At 39.0% G+C, this 9,675-nt stretch overlaps 1 long non-coding RNA gene across 1 annotated transcript; it reads left to right on the forward strand.

Annotated features, from left to right (window-relative positions):
- Positions 1 to 289: 289 nt before the first annotated feature.
- On the forward strand, positions 290 to 1,593 carry LOC129156052 (uncharacterized). The gene is made up of 3 exons (XR_008560253.2): positions 290 to 399; positions 945 to 1,091; positions 1,209 to 1,593. It is a non-coding gene; the product is annotated as an uncharacterized lncRNA (long non-coding RNA).
- The last annotated feature ends 8,082 nt before the right edge of the window (positions 1,594 to 9,675 follow it).

Here is a 9,675-nt window from a genome sequence, read left to right on the forward strand (position 1 = left end):
TCATTTTTCTTTTAAGCAGTTTAATCTTCTGAAGATGTTTTATAAGCTTCAGTGGGCCTCTTCTAGAAAGCTCCTCGTTACTTAATTTTTTCAGTCGTGTAAAATTTCCCATTTTTGGCCAAAATATCATTTAATGAGTTTCCAGTTATGCTAGCTCTGAGCTGTAATGTCGCTTCTGGCCAGAGAAAGGCGCGCATTTGCTGCTTCCGTCTTCCGACGTGACCAATAGGAGACCGCGATGCTGTGCCCTTTCACCTCTAGGGCATAACCAAGGTGGAGTAATGGCTTCCTCTAGCTCTGTGAACATGACGAGCCCTGGTCGATCTACAATAGGCAGGCGAACGAGGGCAAAAAAGGGAAGTAACGACGTGGACAAGGTGGATGTCAGTGTTACAAGTGGTGAGTGTTTTGCACTTTTTTGTGTTTGGTTATTTTGTTGGAAAAAACTACCATCACGGGGCTAGGCGCTAACCGCTAATAAGCGGTTAGCTTAGCTTTCAACTTACATTCAAGCTCCACAACAGCAATGTGCAGTGTATGTTACTAGTTATTTTTGTGACCCAGTTAAAGGAATAATTAAGGATTATTGCTTTTGGAATATCTCTGGGCTGCTATTAGTTGTGCTTTCTGCAATTTAGTTTGTCATTCTGTAGCTTTTTTGATGCATGTCTATGCAATAGAAATATGCAATAAATGCTCTACATTATACAGTCTAATACAATATATTTGAAATACATTAATATATAATTATTGTCAAGTAAGCAAGTTTCTAAAAACAACTTAATATAATTTGTAATTTTACCACAGCAGGCTATCATTGCAATGATTTTACTGTTATTCATGTATTACAAACTGTATTATGATTGCATTTTCTGCAGTTGTTGTTTAATCAGTTGTTAGTTGTATTAATAGCCTAGTTTCTTTTTGTTTTTAATTTTCGCTAGGTGTGACTATTGCTCCAACTGCACAGCTGACAGACAGAAGACGATCACAAGAGGTGGAGATCTGTAAGATGAAGCTAGAGTGGCAAAAGGATTAGATTGATGAGCTCACCAAAGAAAGAGACTATCTAAAGGAGCAATTAGCAGCATGTAAGTCCACTATTAAAAACATTACATAGCATGACAAATACTTTATTTGCTTTAGCATTTACATAAGCATTCTGTTCTGTAACTTTGTCTGTGTTGTATGTTTAACTGTTTTACTAGGTCTCACAAAAGAACCCACAAGGTCTGTCCAGCATCCCAGTGACGTACTGAGCATGTCTTCGCTTTCCTCTGACGGGTCATTTGATAAGGGTTCTGACTCCTCCACGAGCACAACTTCATCAGATGAAGACAGTCAGAAGAGGAAGAAGAAAGGCAAAGCCAAAAAGAATAAGAAGTCAAAGAAACATGACCAAATTGCAAGAACAAGGTATAGTGATTAAATCTTTCTATAATTTGATCCTACATGCTGTATTGTACTGCTGTTCCTCTGAGTTGGTTATGTTATTTAACCCTTCTAGTGTCCCTAGAGACTTATGTGTGACTAAAATTAAATAATCTTTCATAAATTCCAGTTTTTAGATTGCTTTCATCCTTAGCTTGAAAACTCACAAATGTAATAAAGTAGAGCTGGCATGTCTGCGGGGGCTCTTTCCGACGCCCATACAGTATAAAAATGCAAATGACGACTTTAGTCGTCATTGGCAGTTAATGAGTAAATTTAGAAATATGTGTCTTACATCCCTACACTATTACATAAAATTAATAATCTCAATATAACACATTTGTTCTCTAAATTGCAGCCCAGAATCCCAAACAAGTGGTCACCCGGTATGAGAGGATTTTGAGGCTGTTCAAAAGAGGAGGTACCATGTCAGCTGCCTTTAAACGTCTGGGAGTGGACCGAAACACAATTGTGGCAACTGCTCCAATTGCTGAGCTTTTCATTGTCGCACCTGATAGGTATAAAGAATTAGAAAAAAACAAACAGGGAAAGAAACTGTCATTGTTTGCAACACAGTGTGCTGCAGCAATCAGTGCACATCCAGAAATAGAGGACAAACGTGAGTCCTATAAGTCTTCTGGGAAGTTGCTTCCTCTTAAAAAAAAGACTAGATTTGAGTGGGTTTTTTTACATTGTGAAATGTGGTGATAGGTCACCATTGTTAACTGCAAAAAGGGCCAGATTTAGTTATGTAGTCCAGTTGATTGGCAGATTGGTGTGATAAAAAAAGACACACTCTATTTTTGGTTTGCATGACTTTTATTATTTTTTACTGTTAGATTTTATGTTTATTTTAAAGATCACACATGTGATACATTTCATGTAAAAACATGCAATTCATAAAAGTGCATCGAGCCTTGTTCTTTACTTCAAATACTGGCTAATAGTGGTTCAGCACAATGTTTGTTTTGACAGTTGTGTGTCAGTATTTGTAAGCATTGTTTTGATGTTTTATAATTGGCATCTTAAAAATAAAGTGCTTTCTGTATCTGTGTTGTCCTTTATTTTTTATTACAATGTATTGAAAAACTTTCACATTTATTAATAGGTTGTAAGGTATATATAGTCTCCACTTTAGATGAGCTCACTCAAAATACTTAACTAAGAAGTGGTAAATGGTTTGTAACGTTCTAAAGTAGTTTATTAATGTATTTATAATAATTGATAGATTATCTATTTAAAAAGAAGTGGGTCGGTAGGGAGCTGCATCTTTGGAAGCCGTCAAGTGACAATTGTAAATGTATTGTAAGACATCTGTTAACATTTAGTAGCTGACTGATGTAGTCGTGAGATTCAGTGTTTAGAAAACATCTAGTGAGACTCTAGTATGTGTAGTAAATGTTTAGTTTATAGTATTAAATAGGGTATGTTAACTATTTACTTACCCTTTACCAGTGGGGTTGTATGCTGTTTTACATCATGAAAGGACTGGTTTGTAAATGATGGAGAGCAGAGTTTATAAATGATTAATCAATGACTTATAGATCATGAAACATCATGAATAAAAGTGTGACACAGTAGCTTCTTCATCATGAATAAAGCCTTAATAGTGGTGCTTGTAAGCTGTTAAGTAATTATTATCATCTTTTTGCAGATGCTTTACAAATGATTAAATAACCATTAGCCAATGCTTTACTGATAATTAACTAATGCTTAATAGTGTGCACTTATTATATAGTGTTACCGATTCTACCTTCTTGTAACGTTTCAGCCTGATTGGACCTTGTTTTCACACAAATGAACCCAGAATGATGTGAAATTGTGCTTCGTGCAACATAATTCTGGGTGCCATTTAAAAAACATAAGTGCTAATGACTCCATTCCTTTTTGTGGTAATGGGGGCTGTTAATTGCAGTACTCTAAAAAAAAACCTGACCTCTCTAGGATATGCAGAAGCCAAGTTATAAGCCCACAAAGGTGTAACTGGACTACTTCTTTAAATTGACACCAGATCCGGTGACCTTTGGGACATGGTTTGACCCCCTTAGGAAAGTGCTATCATCATGAAACGTTCAGATCACTTACAACTCAATAGATTCTACCTTCCTGTAACGTTTCAGCCTGATTGGACATTGTTTTCACACAAATGAACCCAGAATGATGTGAAATTGTGCTTCGTGCAACATAATTCTGGGTGTCATTTAAAAACCATAAGTGCTAATGACTCCATTCCTTTTTGTGGTTGTAGGGGCTGTTGATTGGAGTACACTAAAACAAACCTGATCTCTCTAGGACATTCAGAAGCCAAGTTATAAGCCCACAAAGGTGTAATTGGACTACTTCTTTAAATTGACACCAGATCCAGTGACATTTGGGACATGGTTTGACCCCCTTAGGAAAGTGCTATAATCATGAAACGTTCAGATCACTTACAACTCAATAGATTTTACCTTCCTGTAACGTTTCAGCCTGACTGGACCTTGTTTTCACACAAATGAACCCAGAATGATGTGAAATTGTGCTTTGTGCAACATAATTCTGGGTGCCATTTAAAAACCATAAGTGCTAATGACTCCATTCCTTTTTGTGGTAATGGGGGCTGTTATTTGGAGTACTCTAAAACAAACCTGACTTCTCTAGGATATTCAGAAGCCAAGTTATAAGCCCACAAATGTGTAACTGGACTACTTCTTTAAATTGACACCAGATCCGGTGACCTTTGGGACATGGTTTGACCCCCTAACGGAATGTGCGATCATCATGAAACGTTCAGATCACTTACAACTCAATAGATTCTACCTTCTTGTAACGTTTCAGCCTGATTGGACCTTGTTTTCACACAAATGGACCCAGAATGATGTGAAATTGTGCTTCGTGCAACATAATTCTGGGTGCCATTTACAAACCATAAGTGCTAATGACTCCATTCCTTTTTGTGGTTGTAGGGGCTGTTGATTGAAGTACACTAAAACAAACCTGATCTCTCTAGGACATTCAGAAGCCAAGTTATAAGCCCACAAATGTGTAACTGGACTACTTCTTTAAAGTGACACCAGGCCCGGTGACCTTTGGGACATGGTTTTACCCCCTATAGGAATGTGCGATCATCATGAAACGTTCAGATCACTTACAACTCAATAGATTCTACCTTCTTGTAACGTTTCAGCCTGATTAGACCTTGTTTTCACACAAATGGACCCAGAATGATGTGAAATTGTGCTTCGTGCAACATAATTCTGGGTGCCATTTACAAACCATAAGTCCTAATGACTCCATTCCTTTTTGTGGTTGTAGGGGCTGTTGATTGGAGTACAATAAAACAAACCTGATCTCTCTAGGACATTCAGAAGCCAAGTTATAAGCCCACAAAGGTGTAACTGGACTACTTCTTTAAAGTGAGACCAGGCCCGGTGACCTTTGGGACATGGTTTGACCCCCTATAGGAATGTGCGATCATCTTGAAACGTTCAGATCACTTACAACTCAATAGATTCTACCTTCTTGTAACGTTTCACCCTTATTGGACCTTGTTTTCACACAAATGAACCCAGAATGATGTGAAATTGTGCTTCGTGCAACATAATTCTGGGTGCCATTTACAAACCATAAGTGCTAATGACTCCATTCCTTTTTGTGGTTGTAGGGGCTGTTGATTGGAGTACACTTAAACAAACCTGATCTCTCTAGGACATTCAGAAGCCAAGTTATAAGCCCACAAATGTGTAACTGGACTACTTCTTTAAAGTGACACCAGGCCTGGTGACCTTTGGGACATGGTTTTACCCCCTATAGGAATGTGCGATCATCATGAAACGTTCAGATCACTTACAACTCAATAGATTCTACCTTCCTGTAACGTTTCAGCCTGATTGGACCTTGTTTTCACACAAATGGACCCAGAATGATGTGAAATTGTGCTTCGTGCAACATAATTCTGGGTGCCATTTACAAACCATAAGTGCTAATGATTCCATTCCTTTTTGTGGTAGTAGGGGCTGTTGATTGGAGTACATTAAAACAAACCTGATCTCTCTAGGACATTCAGAAGCCAAGTTATAAGCCCACAAAGGTGTAACTGGACTACTTCTTTAAAGTGACACCAGCCCCGGTGACCTTTGGGACATGGTTTGACCCCCTATAAGAATGTGCGATCATCATGAAACGTTCAGATCCCTTACAACTCAATAGATTCTACCTTCCTGTAACGTTTCAGCCTGATTGGACCTTGTTTTCCCACAAATGAACCCAGAATGATGTGAAATTGTGCTTCGTGCAACATAATTCTTGGTGCCATTTAAAAACCATAAGTGCTAATGAATCCAGTCCTTTTTGGGGTAATGGTGGCTGTTAATTGGAGTACTCTAAAACAAACCTGACCTCTCTAGGATATTCAGAAGCCAAGTTATAAGCCCACAAATGTGTAACTGGACTACTTCTTTAAATTGACACCAGATCCGGTGACCTTTGGGACATGGTTTGACCCCCTTAGGAATGTGCGATCATCATGAAACGTTCAGATCACGTACAACTCAATAGATTCTACCTTCTTGTAACGTTTCAGCCTGATTGGACCTTGTTTTCACACAAATGAACCCAGAATGATGTGAAATTGTGGTTCGTGAAACATAATTCTGTGTGCCATTTACAAACCATAAGTGCTAATGACTCCATTCCTTTTTGTGGTTGTAGGGGCTGTTGATTGGAGTACACTAAAACAAACTTGATCTCTCTAGGACATTCAGAAGCCAAGTTATAAGCCCACAAATGTGTAACTGGACTACTTCTTTAAATTGACACCAGGCCCGGTGACCTTTGGGACATGGTTTGACCCCCTATAGGAATGTGCGATCATCATGAAACGTTCAGATCACTTACAACTCAATAGATTCTACCTTCTTGTAACTTTTCAGCCTGATAGGACCTTGTTTTCACACAAATGGACCCAGAATGATGTGAAATTGTGCTTCGTGCAACATAATTCTGGGTGCCATTTAAAAACCCTAAGTGCTAATGACTCCATTCCTTTTTGGGGTAATGGGGGCTGTTAATTGGAGTACTCTAAAACAAACCTGACCTCTCTAGGACATTCAGAAGCCAAGTTATAAGCCCACAAATGTGTAACTGGACTACTTCTTTAAATTGACACCAGATCCGGTGACCTTTGGGACATGGTTTGACCCCCTTAGGAAAGCGCTATCATCATGAAACGTTCAGATCACTTACAACTCAATAGATTCTACCTTCTTGTAATGTTTCAGCCTGACTGGACCTTGTTTTCACACAAATGAACCCAGAATGATGTGAAATTGTGCTTCGTGCAACACAATTTTGGGTGCCATTTAAAAACCATAAGTGATAATGACTCCATTCCTTTTTGTGGTAATGGGGGCTGATAATTGCAGTACTCTAAAAAAAACCTGACCTCTCTAGGATATTCAGAAGCCAAGTTATAAGCCCACAAAGGTGTAACTGGACTACTTCTTTAAATTGACACCAGATCCGGTGACCTTTGGGACGTGGTTTGACCCCTTAGGAAAGTACTATCATCATGAAACATTCAGATCACTTACAACTCAATAGATTCTACCTTCCTGTAACGTTTCAGCCTGATTGGACCTTGTTTTCACACAAATGAACCCAGCATGATGTGAAATTGTGCTTCGTGCAACATAATTCTGGGTGCCATTTAAAAACCATAAGTGCTAATGACTCCATTCCTTTTTGTGGTTGTAGGGGCTGTTGATTGGAGTACACTAAAACAAACCTGATTTCTCTAGGACATTCAGAAGCCAAGTTATAAGCCCACAAATGTGTAATTGGACTACTTCTTTAAATTGACACCAGATCCGGTGACCTTTGGGACATGGTTTGATCCCCTATAGGAATGTGCGATCATCATGAAGCGTTCAGATCACTTACAACTCAATAGATTCTACCTTCTTGTAATGTTTCAGCCTGATTGGACCTTGTTTTCACAAAAATGAACCCAGAATGATGTGAAATTGTGCTTCGTGCAACATAATTCTGGGTGCCATTTAAAAACCATAAGTGCTAATGACTCCATTCCTTTTTGTGGTAATGGGGGCTGATAATTGCAGTACTCTAAAAAAACCTGACCTCTCTAGGATATTCAGAAGCCAAGTTATAAGCCCACAAATGTGTAACTGGACTACTTCTTTAAAGTGACACCAGATCCGGTGACCTTTGGGACATGGTTTGACCTCCTTAGGAAAGTGCTATCATCATGAAACGTTCAGATCACTTACAACTCAATAGATTCTACCTTCCTGTAACGTTTCAGCCTGATTGGACTTTGTTTTCACACAAATGAACCCAGCATGATGTGAAATTGTGCTTCGTGCAACATAATTCTGGGTGCCATTTAAAAAACATAAGTGCTAATGACTCCATTCCGTAATGGGGGCTGTTAATTGGATTACTCTAAAACAAACCTGACCTCTCTAGGATATTCAGAAGCCAAGTTATAAGCCCACAAATGTGTAACTGGACTACTTCTTTAAAGTGACACCAGGCCCGGTGACATTTGGGACATGGTTTGACCCCCTATAGGAATGTGCGATCATCATGAAACGTTCAGATCACTTACAACTCAATAGATTCTACCTTCTTGTAACGTTTCAGCCTGATTGGACCTTGTTTTCACACAAATGGACCCAGAATGATGTGAAATTGTGCTTCGTGCAACATAATTCTGGGTGCCATTTACAAACCATAAGTGCTAATGACTCCATTCCTTTTTGTGGTTGTAGGAGCTGTTGGTTGGAGTACACTAAAACAAACCTGATCTCTCTAGGACATTCAGAAGTCAAGTTATAAGCCCACAAATGTATTACTGGACTACTTCTTTAAAGTAACACCAGGCCTGGTGACCTTTGGGACATGGTTTGACCCCCTATAGGAATGTGAGATCATCATGAAACGTTCAGATCACTTACATCTCAATAGATTCTACCTTCTTGTAACGTTTCAGCCTGATTGGACCTTGTTTTCACACAAATGGACCCAGAATGATGTGAAATTGTGCTTCTTGCAACATAATTCTGGGTGCCATTTAAAAACCATAAGTGCTAATGACTCCATTCCTTTTTGTGGTAATGGGGGCTGTTAATAGGAGTACTCTAAAAAAACCTGACCTCTTTAGGATATTCAGAAGCCAAGTTATAAGCCCACAAAGGTGTAACTGGACTACTTCTTTAAAGTGACACCAGCCCCGGTGACCTTTGGGACATGGTTTGACCCCCTATAGGAATGTGCGATCATCATGAAACGTTCAGATCACTTACAACTCAATAGATTCTACCTTCTTGTAATGTTTCAGCCTGACTGGACCTTGTTTTCACACAAATGAACCCAGAATGATGTGAAATTGTGCTTCGTGCAACACAATTTTGGGTGCCATTTAAAAACCATAAGTGATAATGACTCCATTCCTTTTTGTGGTAATGGGGGCTGATAATTGCAGTACTCTAAAAAAAACCTGACCTCTCTAGGATATTCAGAAGCCAAGTTATAAGCCCACAAAGGTGTAACTGGACTACTTCTTTAAATTGACACCAGATCCGGTGACCTTTGGGACGTGGTTTGACCCCTTAGGAAAGTACTATCATCATGAAACATTCAGATCACTTACAACTCAATAGATTCTACCTTCCTGTAACGTTTCAGCCTGATTGGACCTTGTTTTCACACAAATGAACCCAGCATGATGTGAAATTGTGCTTCGTGCAACATAATTCTGGGTGCCATTTAAAAACCATAAGTGCTAATGACTCCATTCCTTTTTGTGGTTGTAGGGGCTGTTGATTGGAGTACACTAAAACAAACCTGATTTCTCTAGGACATTCAGAAGCCAAGTTATAAGCCCACAAATGTGTAATTGGACTACTTCTTTAAATTGACACCAGATCCGGTGACCTTTGGGACATGGTTTGACCCCCTTAGGAAAGTGCTATCATCATGAAACGTTCAGATCACTTACAACTCAATAGATTCTACCTTCTTGTAACGTTTCAGCCTGATTGGACCTTGTTTTCACACAAATGGACCCAGAATGATGTGAAATTGTGCTTCGTGCAACATAATTCTGGGTGCCATTTAAAAAACATAAGTGCTAATGACTCCATTCCGTAATGGGGGCTGTTAATTGGAGTACTCTAAAACAAACCTGACCTCTCTAGGATATTCAGACGCCAAATTATAAGCCCACAAATGTGTAACTGGACT

The sequence above is a fragment of the Nothobranchius furzeri genome, chromosome 16 (assembly GCF_043380555.1).
Source record: "Nothobranchius furzeri strain GRZ-AD chromosome 16, NfurGRZ-RIMD1, whole genome shotgun sequence".
NCBI lineage: Eukaryota > Metazoa > Chordata > Actinopteri > Cyprinodontiformes > Nothobranchiidae > Nothobranchius > Nothobranchius furzeri.